This window comes from Gracilinanus agilis, chromosome 3 (genome assembly GCF_016433145.1).
Source record: "Gracilinanus agilis isolate LMUSP501 chromosome 3, AgileGrace, whole genome shotgun sequence".
In the NCBI taxonomy this organism is placed as follows: domain Eukaryota; kingdom Metazoa; phylum Chordata; class Mammalia; order Didelphimorphia; family Didelphidae; genus Gracilinanus; species Gracilinanus agilis.
In genome coordinates this window covers 42062652-42081907 of record NC_058132.1, presented here as the reverse complement: position 1 = coordinate 42081907, position 19256 = coordinate 42062652, and the positions used below count along the sequence as shown (strand labels likewise).

The following is a 19256-nucleotide window of genomic DNA, read 5'->3' as shown; positions in this document are numbered from 1 at the left end:
TATCTTAGTATTTGCTGTAATGACTCAGAAGGAGTTCAGCGATCTATAGTGGACTTTAGGTGGGTTACACAATTAGTAATTCAATCGCCTCTTTTAATGGGGAAATAGAGTATTTGAAATGATCAAAACCCAACGGAACAGCCTTGAGAAGCATGTGAGAACGCTCTAAGGGCTTTCTTGGCTGTCTTCCATTTCCTGTCAGTCCAGGTACAAAATGATGTAACCACAGCATATCTTTGTGGAAATCTGGCAGAAAAGCTCTGAGGAAAATTTGATTTCTCCACAGACATGAATTTGAATTTCACACTGATGTAGCAAGACTGTCCTCATCCACTGAGCATTACATGAAAATACCAATTCACCACATTTTTCTAAAGTCCTTTTTCCCCCCCATGTTTCTCCTACCCTGCTGCTTATTTGGAATACACATGACAGACTACAGCTTTATTAAAGGAAGGCTTATTATTAGTTACAAAAATGTTTAACACCTCATTCACTTGGGTTGTTTTGGTTTTTAAATGCTTTTGAAAAACCGTGCTGATAGAACGGTTCACTAGATCAGCAACAGTAAACGCTTATAGAATTAGATATTCAGAAATGAGTTTCTTTGTTTCGTTTGCCAAGGCATGGACCCCTGCCTCCTGTCAAATAGCTGATGCCATCACAGTGACCTAAACTGATCTAATTCATGTCTTAGCAATGTCTTTATTGCCAGAGAACAAGGAAAATCTTGGCGCTGGCAGGTAAATGAATGAGGGAATGAGTGATCGTCAAATACCATCTGCTATTTTAAAACACGTTTATTTGTAGCTCAAGTGCATATGTGCCCTCCTGTTGCTATTTGGATTGGGAATGAGGGGCCATCTCTCATTCCATTTACAGCCCTTGGCTACACTGGCAGGAAGAGCTGATGCAGCAGAAGATGGCATGGTTCAAACTATTTCTGTTAGCAACTGTAATTGCTGCTTAGGACATTTCTTGACATTTTTAGGAAGTTCAGAGACAAAACCCGGTAAAGTCACAATTCCCTCCTGGAACAGATGGAGCTGCAGGAGAACGCATTAAGCCAATTAGAAATCGGCCACTGCTTTTCTCCTTGAAGTCCTTCAGGATGTCTGAGTGCAGGGCCAAGGGCAAGGGCCAGGCTGTAAGGAACAAGCTGTACCACTCTGATCTTTCCAAAGCAATGGCTAAATTTAACTATAGAAAACCTGTCATACTCTACTTTTTAAACTCTCCAACTCATTAAGACAAAACCCTTTAACAACCAGAAATGAGTTCTTCTAATTTCTCTAATAGAAATGTGTGCTTTCTCCTCCTTTGATCCATATTTTTGTGTCCAGTTTTTGTTGAGATTGATCACAGATTTGGCATCTTGGATGCCTTTTGCAAAGGAAAGACTTCAAGGGAAGTTGTTGATAGCTTTTAAGCTATCATGAAAGCGTTCACACCTTTAACAGCTATTGAATTCCAAGAAAGGAAATCTGGAGGGATCTGCCTCCCCAGTAAGGGCGCAGTGGAAACAATGAAAACCTAAAAATGTGCAGGTCAGCCAGTACATTCTAAACAATACTTTTTTGGGGTGTATGTGTGAGGTTTGGAGTTGGAAATCCATCAGAAGAGGGGATTCTGGGTAAAGAAAGGAAACTCCCTTTACCATTGCATGAAACTATGATGTAATTTTGTAGTCTTAGAGAGTTCCTGGAGGCTAAGTGAATTACAGCCAGTACATTTCAGGACCTGAACCAAGGTCTTCTTGACTTTGAGGCTTCCTCTACAGCCATTATATCACACTACTTCAAAGGATGCAGTGATTTCAAAATAGCAGGTGACTATAATTGGTGATAAAGAGACCACACACATATACACCAATGAAGCATAAAAAAAAAAACTGCAAAAAAACTAGAGATAAAACCTATATTAGAAAGAGGGAAGGGAAGATGAACATATGAGGACCATGGTACACATAAGGAGAATGATGAACAAAAATCCTAGTAATTAAGAAGCAATGGAATGCTGGAAAGAAAGACTATTGACCTCAACAGACAGGTACTAAGAACATCTGGGAAACACAAAGACATGAACATTAAACATCAGTAGCTGTTTCCCTAGTCTAATAAGGTCTCTGGTTAATATAAGAAATTATTTAAATTCTTTTTTGGAGGACCAAATGAAATATTAATATAATATTATCTTTTTACTAAACTAGGGACTTTTAAGAACCAGAATTTGCTAAGACCTTGCATGAAAGACCAAGCCATTATAAAGACACTGCATAGAATGAATGTAATCCTTGCCAGATTCGTCTTGGGTGTTTCAGAAGATTTGCAGGTTTTTACTAAGTATGCTCGCCAAGTTTTTAGACTTATCTTTTTAGTTTTAACCCTAACCCTAGGGTTTTTGTATCCCCATCATCTAGAACATTGTTTTGCATATTACATAAATGCTTAATAAATATTTTCTGAATTGGGGAAGAAATTAGTGCATATTGATCTTATTCAGTATAGTAAAAGAAGGACTTATATGAAGAAAAGAAAATAATATGTTCTGTAGAAGAAGGGAAAAAATACCAGTTCTAAGAAGGATCTGGGAGGCAAATGGGGAGGGAGGAAAAAAGTTATCTAGAACAAAGCATTTATATCCATTTCTCATTTGTATGTTTATTTCCATTCTTCGGTTGCTCATAGCAGTTGTTTTTATGCCCCAGATTTTATTGGGGGTTATATCTCATTCAGACTGGAGCATAAGATATGGAAGTATTTCAATTATGAGAGAAATTCCGGACATGTAAAATGCAGGACATGCTAAAAGGGGGAAACTGAGATTACTCTACATTCAGAGTCATTATTAACATTTAATAAAAATAGGGCTTTCTAGATTTTCGTCTACATTTTTTCTAGTTATAATCATAGAGGGTACTTCCCATGTCACATCTCCTTTGTCCAATTCCACCACAAGTATTCTCCTGATGCCAGGAAAATTGCTATGATCTCGAGAATGTCCCTGGACAACTATCCATCTTGGGATATGTCAGATTTAGACACGGAACTCTATTGCTATTTTCATCCAAACTGGGCTGGGATGGTTGGGGTTTAAATTATAGTTTCAGGATGATAGCTGATTAATTCCCTAGCAACCTGTAAACTCCTCATAAAAAGACTAATAATCTATCTTCCTCCTTTAAACACAAGCAATTACACAGCAGCAAGGGTAATTTTCCCCCCAGAAATCAATGAAAAATAAAAAATTAGATGGTGATATAGACATGTATACTTCATTCTACCTGAAGTATGACTGTGAAGTAAAAGGATGATTTAGCAAGCAAACAAGAATTTCTATGGAAAAATCACCACACTAAGACTCAGATGACTTGAGTTTCAGGCTCAGCTCTGTCACATATTAACTATGTGACCTTGAGCTGTCACTTAATCTCTAGGAGCTTCAAATCTCTTGACTGGAAAATAAAGTTGCTGGACTAATTAAACTATAAGATCTAGCTTTAAATGATATGATGCACAGACATAAATATGCAACTGTCCTTTCTTTGCTTTGTCTGAAATCATGATTGCTACCCTTGCCTTTTTTTATTTTAGCTGAATCACAATAGGTTCTGCTCCTGCCTCTTATTTTAACTCTGTGTATATGAGTTTCTGGTAAATAGCATATTGTTGGATTCTAGTTTCTAATCCATTCTGCTATCCTCTTTCATTTTATGGGTAAATTTATTCCATTCACATTCAGAGTTATGTCACTGTATTTTTCTCCATCTTGTTCTCATATATTCATCCTTTATCCTCCTCAAAAATCCATTTTGTTTATAACCACTGTCTCCCTTTATCTACTCTCTCTCTTACCACTCCTCCTCTTTTCTCAGCCCTTCCTCCTCCTGCTTCCTTGTTGCATAAGATGAATTTCTATATCCAACTCTGTGTGTGTATGTATTGCATATTCTTCTCTCTTTGGACCAATTCAGATGAGAGTGGGGTTTAAGAGTTGCTCACTCCATCCCTCCATTTTCCTCTCCATTCTAAAAAATGTTTCTTATATGTCTCTTTTACATAAGATCATTTCTCCTTTCTTCTTCTCCCTTCTCCTTTCTCCTAGTGCACCTCTTTTTCTTATCCTTCCATTTTTCTTTTGAAATTATTCCAAAAATAATAGATTCACACTTGTGCCTTCTGTTTAGAAGTCTCATTCGAAACTTCCCTAATGATGATAAAGTTTATGGGGGGGGCATGTATATCATCTTCCTATTTAGGAATGTGGATAGTTTAACCTTCTTAAGATCCTTATGATTTTTCTCTCATTTTTAACTTTTTATATTTCTCTTGAGTCTTATGTTTGAATGTCAAATTTTTCATTCAGCTCTGGTCATTCATTAGAAATGGTTGAAAGTCCTCTAATTAACTTTCCTTTTTTTTTACCTTGTTGGTTTATGCTCAGTTTAGCTAGGTAGGTTATTCTTGGTTGCAATCCTGACTCCTTTGCCTTCTGGAATATTATATTCAACATCTTCTGTTCCTTTATAGTAGTAGCAACTAAATCTTGTATGATCCTGACTGGTATTGATTTGTTTTTATGGGGGACTACTTGCAGTATTTTCTCTCTGATCTGGGAGCTCTGTAATTTGGGCACAATATTCCTAGATATTTTTATTTTGGGGTCTCTTTTAGGAGGTTATCAGTGGATTCTTTCCATTTCTATTTTGTCCTCTGGTTCCATGACATCTCAGCAGTTTTCCCTTTGTAATTTCTTGAAATATGATGTCTAGGGTCTTTTTAAAAATCATGGCTTTCAGGTGGTCCAGCAATTCTTAAATGATCACTCCTCAAACTATTTTCTAGTTTATTTGTTTTTCCTTTGAAATATTTCAAAATTTCTTCTATTTTTTTCAGTCTTGACTTTGTTTTGTTGTTTCTTGATGTCTTGTGGAGCTTCTACTTAACCAATAATAATTTCAAAGAGTTATTTTCTTCAGTGATGTTTTGTACTTTTTGACTATTTGGCCAATTCTGATTTCTAAATTTAAAAAAATGTAAATAAAAATGAATTCTAAGGAGTTATTTCTTCAATATATGTGTATATTTTACCAATATTTGTATATATTCTATTCTTTTTTCAGAGTTTTTTTATTGCTCTCATTTGTTTTTCCAATTTCCCCTCTACCACTCTTAGTGGATTTTTTGTTATTTGTGGATTTTTGTTATATAGTGGATTTTTTTCTTAGTGAGTGATAATTTTACTAATACAATTTGAGTTCTTCTCTGTCCAGGGGAGAAGAGGAACTTGGAAGTGGTCAGGTGGCTGCTGAGTTAAAAGGATAGGAACTCTATTTGAAAATATTAAGGAATCTAGCAACAATCCTTCCACATCAAATTTTAATTTCCTTAATTTCTCAAAATGTTCTCCAAAAAAACAAACAAACAAAAAACAATCCTAAAACAATAGATATGGAAGCAATTATCAGCTGTTGTAACATGAGGCCATTGTATCACAAATTCTGTATACTTAGAAGTTGTTAATCTTCAGGTTAAACCACCACTTTTTCTTTAAAAAAAAAAAAGGTATTTAAAACCTTTTATTTCTTCCTTCAAGCAAAAATTCTGTTAAGAACTCATATCCCGACCTCATAAGAATAGGCTCTTTATTCAATAAATCCATATAGATTCTCCCCCCCCCCCCACCATTAAATTACAAGAATGGAACTTCTATCCAGGTTTTGTTATATAGTGGATTTTTGTTAAAAATGATTTATTGTTATTATCGTTCTTTTAAAAATCTTTCTTTAGTTCTTCTAGGAATTCTTGCTGGACCTGTGTGCAATCTGCATTTTTTTTTCCTTTCTGGCTTTGCTTATAGATGCTTTTAAGTCATTGTTTCCTAAGTTTGTATTTTGCGCTTCCCTCTCACAATAGTAACTTTTTATGGTCAGGTTTCGTTGTCATTACTGTTGCTGTTTATTCGTTTTCTCAGTCTATTTCTTGACTTTGGATTTTATAGCAGAGTTAGGTTCTGCTTCCCTGTGGAGGTAGAGGGCAATGGCTGATTCTGACCTGAATTTTATGTTCTGCTGTTTTCACAGCTAGTTCTGGGGTCCTGTGAGTTTTTAGTGCTTCCAAGGGCTGTGATCTAGAGAGGGTTCTAGTCACTTCCTTCCTGGTTTGGGTTCTAGTCCTTACCCAGGTATGACCCTTGCTTTCTTGGGACTGTATCTGTTTCTCTCTGCTCTGGAACTGAGACTCAGAAGTGGATAACAGTGATGGAACTGACAATCAGCACCTGATCCTGCACCCATGCAAGTGCAGGGACCCCCTGGAATCTCTTTCTGACCAGTTATTCAGTCTCCTTACCATCCTTGGGTGCTGGGGACTGAATGATTCTGGTGCTGCTGCTGCTGCTGTTGCTGTTACCTGCCTCCTTCTCCAAGACCTATAGGCATTGCCATCTGTGCCTTGCTAGGCTCCTACCCAGCCCTTACTCCACTGTCTGCAACCATCTATTTCTGTTCTTCTAAATTTCTCTAGTCTAGGCTATAAAAAAGGACTCACTGTGACTTTTTGTTGGTTTTCTTGCTCAGAAATCAATTTGATATGTTTTAAAAAATTACTTAGAGGGCAGCTAGGTGGCCCAGTGATTTGAGAGCCAGGCCTAGAGACAGGAGGTCCTGGGTTCAAATCTGGCCTCAGTCACTTCCTACCTGTGTGACCTTTGATAAGTCACTTAATCCCCATTGTCTAGCCCTTATCGCTCTTTCTGCCTTGGAACAAATTTATAGTATTGATTCTAAGATGGAAGGTAAAGGTTTAAAAAAATTGATTAGAGGGGTGTGTTGGGAGAGCTCAGCAAAAAATGCTAACTTCACTCTGCCATCTTGACTCTGCTCTCCCCCACATCCCATTTTCAAGTATTTGTCCTTTAAAGCATTTTCCTTGGAAGGATAAATTTAATCTAATGCCACTGCCATTTCTCAATAAATTTGTTTGACCTTTTCTTTAGGAAGAGTCACCAGAGCTAGTTTGAGAGGTCAAAATCCAGAACCTTTACCTTAGAATCAATTTATTTTTGACCAAATCATATTTCAAAATTTGATCCTCTAGTTTATTCACTAGTCTTGCCTACAAACAATTTTGTGCTCTTTCCAACAAATTAAAGCCTAAAGGATGAAGAATTTGTTATTAAGAATGCTCAAGGCTATATCCCCATCTCTGAAAACAGTTGCAAATGAGAATTTCTAAACATTTTTTTTCTTAAGAGGGGCAACATCTTTGAAACAGGTGCATAACACCCAAAGGTGGTTGTGATCTCATTTGACTATTCAAGTTTTGATACATCAGAGTCAGTTCTGGAATAGTTGTTTAAAAAAAAAGGCTCATTACCTTATAGTTATACATCAAAAGACTATGGATCTATTAGAAGTGGCAGGGCAGGATGTCATGTGAGCAGAGGGAGTTTGAAACTGTTAGCTGATGAAAGGCAGCAATAGTCATGGTTTTAATTGAACCCCAAACTTTCAGATGCCCCAAAGGAAAATGAATGGTGGCTGTCAGCAAACTTTATCCTTCTCTCAGGGATGACTGTCATGTGAAAAGTGGAATAAAAGATAGTGTGGTTGGCATGTAGGCTTGGACAAGGATTTGGGTCAGCCATGGAAGGGAAACACTGACAAAAGTGGACAGTCTAGAGCAGTGATTCCCAAAGTGGGCGCCACCGCCCCCTGGTGGGTGCTGCAGTGATCCAGGGGAGCGGTGATGGCCACAGGTGCATTTATCTTTCCTATTAATTGCTATTAAAATTTTAAAAAATTAATTTACTGGGGGCTAAGTAATATTTTTTCTGGAAAGGGCCAAAAAAGCTTGGGAACCGCTGATCTAGAGGTTATGTTGGTACCTTAGAGATATTTATTTGCTTATTTTTAAACCTTTACCATCTGTCTTAAAAACAATACTGAGCATTAGTTCTAAGGCAAAAAGAGGAGTAAGGGCTAGGCAATGGGGGTTAAATGTCTTGCCTAGGGTCACCCAGCTAGGACATTTGAGCCAAGGTCCTCTGGACTCCAGGCCTGGAGTTCTATCCACTGAGTCACCCAGCTGTCTCTACCCTCCTTCCCCTTAGAGAGACACTAGAAGAAAACCACTGGCATATTGTGGAGGTAGTCTAAGTAAAATTTACAGCAGCACCTGGTTAAGAATTTGAAGATGGCGCAGCACGGATGATGCTATCTTTACCAGTGAAGGAAACCCCTTCTGCTAAGATCCTAGATCCATCCAAATAAGTCATTATCTTTTTTATATACTAGTAAAGATATTTTCTAGGCTCATTATTGATTCTGTTTGTTCCTGTTTTCATTGCTGCACATTTAGGGGTTCTTACTTAAAATGCCCTTCTTGGCCAAAGAAGAAGGTCACAGACTATTGGAGAATCCCAGCATTATTAGGGTTGAGAAGGGCTTCAAAGACCTTCTCCCCTCCTTTGTGTATATACCCCTAAACAGGAAACCCTTACAATATTTCCAAGAAGGGGTCAGCTAGCCCTTGCTTCAAAACTTCCTCCCGAAGCAGCCCTGTCTTGTCGGGGACTGTGCTGTTAAGGACGTTTCCTTCAGATCAAGTTAAAATCTGTCTCTTCAGATTATGGGCACTGCTCCTAATTCTGCCCTTTGGGGTCAAGCCGAGCAAGCTCAGCCCCTCCTCTACACAATAGTCCTTCAAATATCTGAAGATGAGGATCGTCCCCTTATCTCTCCTGTCCCCACCACCTCCCACTAGTTCTCGCCAGGTTGTCTTCTCATGGTTGGCTCCCAATTCTTCTGCTCATTTAAAAAAATATTTTATTAGAAACCTTTGAAGCAATAGACTCCATAGACTCCAACCCCTCACTATTCCGATCACTCTCTCCTGCACTAATTCCAATGGGTTAGTACATTCTTTCTAAAGTACGATGTCAAGAACAAAGCCTGTCATTCCAGATGTGTTCTGCCTAGCGCAGAGTAGAGATGCCATCGCCTACCTTGCCCTGGACCATTACTGACATCATTTTCTTTAGGTGAAACTTTGCTAAAATCTCTAGATCGTTTTCTCCCCAAAGGATATTTTTGTTCATCAGTCATTTGAACAAGCATTTATTAAATGCCTACTATGTGATACGACTCTGTGATGGGTGTTGGGGAAACAAAGACAAAAATGAAACAGGCCTTTCCCTCAAGGAGCTTACCTACTAGGGAGGTATAACGTGTATTCATACAAACATATACACATGTAATATACCCAAACACCACTCAAACATACATACAATTTTCTTTTCTTTTCTTTTCTTTTTTTTAGGCAATGGGGGTCAAATGACTTGCCCAGGGTCACACAGCTGGGAAGTGTCTGAGGCCAGATTTGAACCCAGGACCTCCTGTCTCTTGGCCTGGCTCTCAATCCACTGAGCTACCCAGCTGCCCCCCTACATACAATTTTCTAAAGGAACTCTAGCCTTTTCTCACCATTCTGTTCAATTTTGGTCCTAGATCACTGTCTATTTGCAGTTACTGTTCAAAATCTATGTTGAATTGTCTATCCAACTTCACATAATAGTTTAGACAATTGGCATTCTTCATGGATTCGGGTTTTTTTCTTCTTAGTAATTAGGCTGAATTCTTTTGAGTGATTTTGAATCTCATTTCTTTAAGGATCCGGAGCTTGATAACAATCAGCACAAGGTTACCTACAAACTAGATCATATGGATAGGGATCGTCCGACACAAGGCCAACTGGCAGTATGGAACCCAAATCAGGTCAAGGTGTGACAGGGAGTCATTTAACGAAAGAAACAAAAATACAGTAAAGATAACATTAATATGTGGTTTTCAGAGTCAATATGCCATCTCCAGGGACCCATATACATGCTTTAGTGAATCTCTTTTCTATATGAGTTTGTTTGACTCCACGGATCTAGATTTTATTCTCAAGAATACTCATCATGTTAGACTCTATGCTGGACTCCCTTCTTGGTTGAGACAAACAACTTATATATGTTAGGGGCTTCCTCAGTATTAGGAAGCAGATATTGTGACAAGTTTTATACTGGTTTCTCACCAGTAATTCATATTAGAAATAGGAAGATTATGAAAAAATGTTACTTTAGATGTTAAATATTAATCTTAAAATACTGGGGCAGTGAGGCTCAGATGGAGGGTTTGTAAGTTTCCTTTTTATTGTCTCTTCTTTCGGTCCTATTAGAACGAATGTGAAATGGTTTTTTGTCTGCTGTCACTTTCACTGTTCACTTTTTTATACTGTTCTTGATCTTATTTGAGAACAAATGTACTGTGATAGGATAAAGATGAGTGTGTGATTCAAAGAGAAAAGAACTAGTTTCACAAAAATCCTCATTAACTTAAAATATGAAAATGTTAATTAATTTCACACAGCTTGCCCATGGTCTGATTCCATTTGCAAAATACTCTATACAACCCTTGCAAACCTTGGATCTCATGGAACAGAGGAAAGAAAGGAAGGAAGAAAGGAAAGAAGGAAGGAATGAAGAAAGAAACAAAAAAGAAAGAAAGAAAGGGAAAAAAGGAAAGAAGCAAAGAAAGAAAAAGAATGTGAAGGAAGGAAGGAATAAAGAAAGAAAAAAGAAAGGAAAAAAGGAAAAAAGGAAAGAAGCAAAGGAAAGAAAGAAAAAGAATGTGAAGGAAGGAAGGAATAAAGAAAGAAACAAGAAAGAAAGAAAAAAAGGAAAGAAGCAAAGAAAAAAATGTGAAGGAAGGAAGGAAGGAATAAAGAAAGAAACAAAAAAGAAAGAAAGGAAAAAAGGAAAGAAGCAAAGGAAAGAAAGAAAGAAAAAGAATGTGAAGGAAGGGAGGAAGAAAGGAAAGAAGGAAGGCAAGGAAGGAAGGTAAGGAAAAACAAACATATGAGTCCAGGCTACTTTAGGAGCAAGAGGAAGCTATATTGTAACTGGAACATTAGAGACATTGGAATATTTGAGACATTCAAGGGAAAATGATGAGAAGTTATATCACTTAAACTTCTACCATAGCTTTTCAGCCATATATTTAAATTAAAATCGGCAAAGGTTTTCCAATGCAGGTAGTAGGGTCTCTGAGTTCTAAGCAGTGTGAGCTGTTGAGTACTTCTCTACTTCTACAATTCTATATATGGAATCATCTGATTTATGCTAATCCTTCATGTTGGCAATTGCTATGTTACCTTCCATGTTAAACTCTGCCATAGAAAGGATAGCCAGGCTATTTTAGCAGAGGATCTGCGCAGAGGGAAAGGAGTAATAATATCAGGAGTCAACAAAAAATAAAAATTCCTTCTAATAAAATGTTCCATGGTACCTTAGAAGCAAATGCAAAAATAGTCCTGGCTACTTTCCATGCGGTGATTCCTATTCATAACAGATCCTTTTTTGCAACAGGGTCCTACTGGCTTTTAGAGAAGATCTGACCAACTAAGTCAGGGCTTGGGCTGCAAAACCTTGATGAGGGCATCTTCAACACACTTCTTCCTTATCCACTATTTAGAGGGTTGTTGGTGGCAGCACTATGATCTTGGAGCTAATTGTAGGGACACCATCTGCAGAAAAGTTCCCAACTGTTTTGCTGTCTTGTGCAAGAGTCACAGCCTAGGAGAGTCCATGGGTATTTCTGTTCTTAAAAGTGAGTCTTAGGGGGCAGCTGGGTGGCTCAGTGAATTGAGAGCCAGGCCTAGAGATGGGAGGTCCTGGGTTCAAATCTGCCTTCAGACACTTCCTAGCTGTGTGACCCTGGGCAAGTCACTTATCCCTCATTGCCCAGCCCTTACCACTCTTCTGCTTTAGAACCAATACACAGTATTGATTCTAAGATGGAAGGTGAGGGTTTAAAAAAAAGTGGGTCTTGTACATGGTCATTTTAGTTGTGGAACAGAATTTTCAATACTGAAATTGCTTCAGGATGGTGTGAAATTGCTCATGAATAAGAGTTCTTTCTAAATTATGCCAAGTCTAGACTTTTTGAAGTTTAAAAATAAATGAATATTAATATTATAAAGCTATACAAGTTAATATTCATAATTAAGTCACTTAAAGATATAGATTTTCATTATAAACTAGAGAGTAAACAATAAAATATCAATTTATAACACTAAAAACCTGGTTTAGTTAAGATTCACATTTCTCCAAATGTGAATTAAGAGCCTGCTTGCTAACAAGAGTTATGTCTCTCTTACCAATTGGAATTTCAGAAAATGCTTTTGGTACTCTGGGTCTCCCTGGGAGTAGACATGGTAGAGTGAGCTATCTCCAATCCCCTAACCTCCATTCCCCAATCTGGGAGTACCATATGAAGTTCCCTGAGGCTTCTTCCTCTGCTTTCCTGTTTCCTTTATTGGGGGTGGGGAGGGGATTGGGGCTCTCATTTCAGAGCTTTGGTGTGGAAGTACCAGTGGCCCTTATTTATTTATTTAAAAGGATCTCCCACCCTTTGCAGTAAAGTGAGTTGGCAAAGAGCCTTTTTATCTCTCCCAGAAAGCTCTGGGCTGGAAGTCAGGAGACCTGTGATCTGGCTCAGATCCACTTCTGTTAACTGCCTGCAAAACATCAGGCAAGTTCTTTAACCTCTGTGGGCCTCAGCTTCCTTATCTGTAAAGTGAAGGGACTGGACAATATACAAGGCATAATTTTTCAGCTTTAATATCCCATGATTCTTAGTTTTGAAATTAAAAAAAAAAAACATCAACCTCAAAAGTTTTTGCAACGATCTCTAAGTACTGTTCAGAATCTCCATAGTAGCCTCCACCTATCTTCCTATCCTTCTTTAATTAAAGCACTGGCATTAGAAGAAATAAACTACTTATTCACAGTTAATTACCAGCATCATGGTATTTGCTACTATTCTTGAGGAGACACCGTATTTCCATATGGGTTAAATCAATTTCTTTGGGCTAGTCTAGTAATGCATCCACCATTAATGATACTGTTTTTGTTTGAAAAGGAAATCGAGATTCAAACAATTGATTTATAGCCAAACTTTTGAAATATAACGGAGAGTACACAAGGGAACTCCCAATATTTCACACCTATGGGCAGGACTTCCCTGATAGAGAAAACCGTCAGGGCTATTGATCTTGGACAGAGAGAAGGGAGCTGATTATTTCAAGGGAAAAAATAAGAAGACATTTTCATGAATTCTTTATTCATCTAAAATAAGAGTTTTTGCACTAAGAGCTTGGCTTGGATTTTCTTAAACAAGCTCTGGGAATTTTGGTATTATCCAATCTAGTATATGGTGAAAAAGGTTGAAGAGGTGCAGATTCTGCTACCTCCTGCTTCCAAAGGCTCAGCTGTGGCACTGAGGATGTAGCTAGCCAGCTTCACACCAGAAGTCTGAGGGACTTCAGAAGACATGTTATTGGCTGTATGGATCTGACGGACTTTTAAAGGCCAGAAAGCTTATCTGTAACTTCATGCAAAGTCCTCTAATGTGAAATACAGACACATCTATGTTGAGGCCATTCCAGAGAGCTCCCTCTCTCCTCACATCATTTAGACATTTCCTCCTTCATTCTTGGCTCTTAGGAAGAGGTGGTTCTTCTTGCCAAGGCAAACCCTTCTACAGAAATCTTTAATCCAGTCCCCTCTGATCTTCTCCAGCAGATTGCCCCAGTGGTCATCTCCACTCTCTTATCTTCAATCCCTCCCTAACTATTGGACCTTTTCCAACTGTCCACAAACATACCCACATCCACATCTTCAAAAGCTCTCACGTGGTCCTCTCTCTCGTCTCCTTCATGGATAAATTCCTTGAAGAAGCTGTCTACACTTGATGCCTCTACTTTCTCTCCTCCTACTCTTTTCCAAAATCTCTGCTGTCTGGCTTCCAACTTCATCACTCAACTGAAACTTCCCTCTCCATAGTTACGAAGGTTCTCTTAAATGTCAAATCTAATATGGTCTTTTCTCAATCTTTAGCCTTCTTGATTCCCAGCAGCTTCTGACACTGTCGATCACCTCCTGAATATTCTTTCCTCTCTTGGTTTTTGTCATGATTCTCTCTCTTGATTCTCCCTTGTATGTCTGTTCCTTTTCAGTCCCCCTTTGCTGGCTCCTCAGCCACATTACCCTCATTAACTATGGGTATACACCAAGCCTTCTTTTCTATTTGGTAACCTCATTAGTTTCTGTAATTATCATTTCTTAATTATCATTTCAATGCCGATAATTCCCAGGGGAACCTATATATCCAGTCCTAGTTTCTTCTGAGCTGCAGACACAAATCACCAAATGCCTTTTGGACATCTCAAATTGTATATTTAATAGAGATCTCAAACTTAATTCATCCCAAACAGAACTTCTTTTCTTCCCCACTATTCTTTGTTGAGAACTCAACCATCCTTCTTATTACCTGGGCTTAGAGTTGTCCTGCTTATCTTCTTATTCTCTGCTACACACCAATCTAATCTGTTGCCACATCTTGTCATGTCTTTGTTCCCAACCTCTTTGGTACACATCCTCTTCTCGCCCCTCACACAGCTACAACCTTAGTTCCATCCCTTATCATCTCTTGATTGGAATACTGCAATAGTGTACATTCACTGGTCCTCCCTGTGCCGCATCTCCTTCCACTTCAATCCACCCTCGATTCAGCTGCCAAGTCAACTTCCAAAAGCATCCGTCTAACCATGTCACCCACACCCCTACCCCAGTGAACTTAGTGTCTACTTATCACTCTCAAGATCAAATAGACTCTCTGGTTTGGCATTTAAGACTCTTTATAAACGTATCCCTTCCTACTTCTCTGGACTTAGACTTTAGCCCTTCCCTCATTCTAGCATCCACTATCATATCATATGATAGCATAACCTTCTCACAGTTCCTCAAACACAATACTCCATGTCTCTGTGCCATTGCGCTAGCTGTCTCCTGTTCCCAGAATCCTTTGGTCTCCTGTCCCTCTCTCCCTGCTGTTTTTTTTTTTCAAATTTCCCCAGGTTTCTTTTTAGAATCCCTTCGAACCCCACCTGCTAGTTCCCTCAGCTCCTATTACCTTCTCCCAGATTGCCTTCTATCGACTGGGTCCCTATCTTTTATGGACCTCCTTATTTATATGTTTTCTCCTCCATTAAAAATGAAACCCCTTGAGGACAAGGACTATATTTTTATAGCCTCTCTGTATCCTCAGGGCTTTAGCATAGAGCATGGCACACAGTAAAGGCTTAAATACTAGCTGACTGACTATGGAGAGAGAGAGAGCCTGAGGTCATTCTCTTCATTTTACAGATGAATAAACTGAGGTCCAGGGAGGCTAATCAAATTCCTTACAAGTAAGGATTTAAAGCTGGAAGGGCTCAACCCTGTTATTTTATAGATGAGAAACCTCTGAAAGGCTATTTGCCTTGCCTAGCTCACAGAGTGGTTTTCAGAGTCAAATGAGATAGAGGGCAGTGTAGATGCACTTTTTTTTAAACCCTTGTACTTCGGTGTATTGTCTCATAGGTGGAAGAGTGGTAAGGGTGGGCAATGGGGGTCAAGTGACTTGCCCAGGGTCACACAGCTGGGAAGTGGTTGAGGCCAGGTTTGAACCTAGGACCTCCTGTCTCTAGGCCTGACTCTCACTCCACTGAGCTACCCAGCTGCCCCCTGTAGATGCATTTTTGTAGGTCTATAGTTCCCCTTGAGAGGCTCACAGTGTAGTGGCTAGAGGGTTGGTCTTTGAGGTCAACACCTTGCATACAGCAGGAACTTGATAAATGTCTGCTAAATAGAAAGAAATAATGTATATAAAGTGGTTTAAAAAGTTTAAAGTGTCATTTGATGAGTTGCTGTCATTACTATTATCCACCATGTTGCCCAAGTCCACTGGAACTCCACTGGGCTCTTTCACAGTTTCTCTAATCAAATGTACTCTTTGCGCACTGTCCTCTATTGAAAACTTGGCCAAGCTCCTAGAGAATCTTCTACACCCCATACCCCCACTCCTGAAGACTGGTCTGTGCCCTTTTTTATTTTGTATGTTAAACCCTTACCTTCTGTCTTAGAATCAATATTGGTTCCAAGGCAGAAGAGCGCTAAGAGCTAGGCAATGGAAGTTAAGTGACTTGCCCAGGGTCACACTGAGGCCAGATTTAAATCCAGGACTTCCTGTTTCTCAATCTGCTAAGCCATCTAGTTGCCCCCTTGTGCCCTTTCTTTCCTTTCCTTTCCTTTTCTTTTTTTAAACCCTTAACTTCTGTGTATTGGCTCCTAGGTGGAAGAGTGGTAAGGGTGGGCAATGGGGGTCAAGTGACTTGCCCAGCTGTCACACATCTGGGAAGTGTCTCAGGCCGGATTTGAACCCAGGACCTCCCATCTCTAGGCCTGACTCTCAATCCACTGAGCTACCCAGCTGCCCCTCCCCTTGTGCCCTTTCTAAAGTTGTGTTTCTTGAAATACTGTGGGATAACGGAAAACTATTGAAATGAAACAAGATTGTGTTGGCACGATCTTGTCTGTGAAAATGCCCAGCCATCATTTATTTATCTCTCGTATGACTTCAGTATGTCTTGTGTCAAATCCCTTTGGGACTCTTTCTCTGTGCCTGTTTTTTTTTTGTTTTTTGTTTTTTGTTTTTTTTGGTATACATAAAACGACAATGACCTTTCCTGAGTCCCAATAAATCTAAAAGTAATCCCTGAATGTCCACTGTGTGCCAGCTCTGTTTTAAGCACTTTGGGGGACAAATAAGACATGGTTATTTCTCTTAGTGGGTTTATACTCTCCTGGAGGACAAGGCAAGATTAACTCATTGTAAAGGAGACAGTTATCTCTTTCAGTTGCTTTTACAGTGCTCCTCTTAATGCAGGGATTATGTCATCCAGTGCACTTCCAAACACTTCCTAATTGTAAATATGACTAATTTTAACATGTGGTCTTTATGGCAATTCAGGACACCTCAGCAGGGTTCCCTTTCCCATCACCTTTCACAGAATTTCACTGACAGCTACCACGTAACCTTGAAATACAAAGAAATTCACCCCAACCACAATTTCACCTCATATTTCTTTTCCCACAACTGACAGTCAGAGAAGGACTTTGTACAGGCCACTTGGCGTCTATCAGGGTAGTTCTGCCTTTGTAGAGATTCATAAAGTATAAATATTGAGTGAATAACATTGAGTCACCAGAGGAAGAGGGAACCATTTAAGTGGAAGAATACAAGTCAGAGACACAAAGGACGGAGAGAAGAGAAAATGCATATTACATAGAAATAATTATTTGGGGCGAGCAAAAGATTTCCAGAAAACCCATTACCACTGCAACAGCTGAAGAACAGAACCCAGTTCGACAGAATCTCAAGATGGTCTTTCTTGAGTTTCTCTGCCAAGTCTATGATACCTGAAGATGTTTAGATGCTTGAATTTCCCTCTTTTTTCTTATTAAAGAAAAAAAGCCATCACTAACTCTCAGATAAAGTTAAGGACAATGAATTCACACAGTAAATTCAGCCTGTAGGGACGAATACTACAATGTCAAGAAAGAGGCTAGCAGTGTGATTAGAACAACCACCACCACCAAACACTGCCACAACAACTCCAAAAGTGAGCATTTGGGCCCAAGCTTTGATACTAAGTTGAGAACAATCTTAAAAACAATAACAACAACAAACAAGGACTCAAGGGACCTGGGAGTCATTCTGAGCAGGGATTCCTTGTATATAGATTACACACTGGATCAGTTAACACTCACCAGAAATATCCAGTTTTACTCATTCCCTCTTTACTGATGGATGTCTCTTGCTTTTCCCAAAGTGGGACCCCCAAATCTTTTCATTATCTGTGACCTGTCAGTACTCTCTACAATGCTTTGCATACTGGAGTAACATGGTGGCTATCAGAGATGGGCAAGTTAGAAAAAAGCTTGCTAGGAGTTTTAAATTCTATATTTTGCTAGGAGAAAACAGTATGGCAAAAGAACATGCTAATTAGTTTGTTAATTTACTAAAGAATTTTTAAGAATTCTTTTTCTTAAAAACAAAACAAGTGATGAGAGTCAGCTCCTTTCTCTTTGGTTATGCTCTTTACAGCTTTAGCCAATCATCAATATTCACCGTTCCTCATAAATTCATTGTCCTACAGAAGTCCAGAGGACTTCTGCTTATTTTCACACATACATTAAAGTTTTATTTGGGAAATCAATCCTCGCTGACTTCTAGAACACCAAACACGAGGACTTCCCAAATCCAGTACCAAATGAGAGAAAAACATGAGGCTATTTCCTCTAGTCTAATTCCAGCCCTAAAATAAATACACGATTGTCTTGAAAATGCTAATCAGGAAACCATTTTTGCTACCAACACACGACAGTATCAGACCATTAGACAGGAGCCCTTCTCTTTGGCTCTCTTCTTCCTCTCTCTTTCTCTGGCGCAGTCTTTAAATAGGGACTATTAGAACGACTCCTTCGGACAGGAAGAGTTAAAGGGCTTAATTTGGTCAAAGAACCATTATACTACTAATTTGGGACATTGGCCCCCAATTCGAGTTGTGTTACTTCAGGTTTAGGGCTTACTGGTAAAGGAGGAAGGATGCACTCAACCAAGCAAAGACATGCAACTCGACTGATCATACCTCCCACGTCTGGGAAGTCCTACCTACCTCGAGCAATAGTGGGAATAGTTACAAGTGGGCTTGGGATATCTCAGCATTCCTTTAGAGTGGTAATCAGCTGCGATGGGGATGGGCACTATCGTTACCACTTTTAGAATGAGAGTCTGGATGGCCGAGGAAGGGAAAATCCTGATATAATTGGTTTCCTCTAAATATTTACTCTGTCCTGAGAAACTGGCTAAACGGAAAAGGATCGCTCAATGATCAATGAAAGCAAAGGAAATCGATCAAGTCTGTCTTTAAGTGCGTGGGGTCAGCCCCAAAGCTTCTCTATTCTTGTGGGCTACCAAACACCGAGCCCAAAGGAAGTTCTTCCAAACCTTCATTCATTCTCGGGACTCAACTTTTCAGATCGGAGGCATTCTGAATGCTCAAGTTTTAAAACATACTTCAGTTGCTTTTCGGCTCGACCAACATCCCGGGAAAGCCAGTCTTCTTCAACAGCCTTGCCCCGAGTCATTTCGTACTCGATCTCTCAGTCACACTCACAGGCCAGGCGGCAGCGGCGGCGGCAGTGTTGGTGCAGTGAGGGCTATGGCGCCGCGCCGGGGCCAGGAGCCCGCGCCCGGGCTGGAGCCGGAGCCGACGCGCGCCGGGGCTGGGCTGGCGCACCGGCGGGCGCGAACCCGTGCGTGGGGGGGG

The 19256-nt window shown here is 39.5% G+C and overlaps 1 protein-coding gene across 1 annotated transcript in view; it reads right to left on the bottom strand.

Moving 5' to 3' along the window:
- LOC123240239 (calmodulin-binding transcription activator 1-like) overlaps positions 1 to 19029 on the bottom strand; it is a 71143-nt gene extending 52114 nt beyond the window's left edge. Inside the window, exon 1 of the mRNA XM_044667661.1 lies at positions 19004 to 19029. The gene's annotated coding sequence lies outside the window, so the exon portion shown is untranslated. The remainder of the gene's footprint in view (positions 1 to 19003) is intronic.
- Between the last annotated feature and the right edge of the window lie 227 nt (positions 19030 to 19256).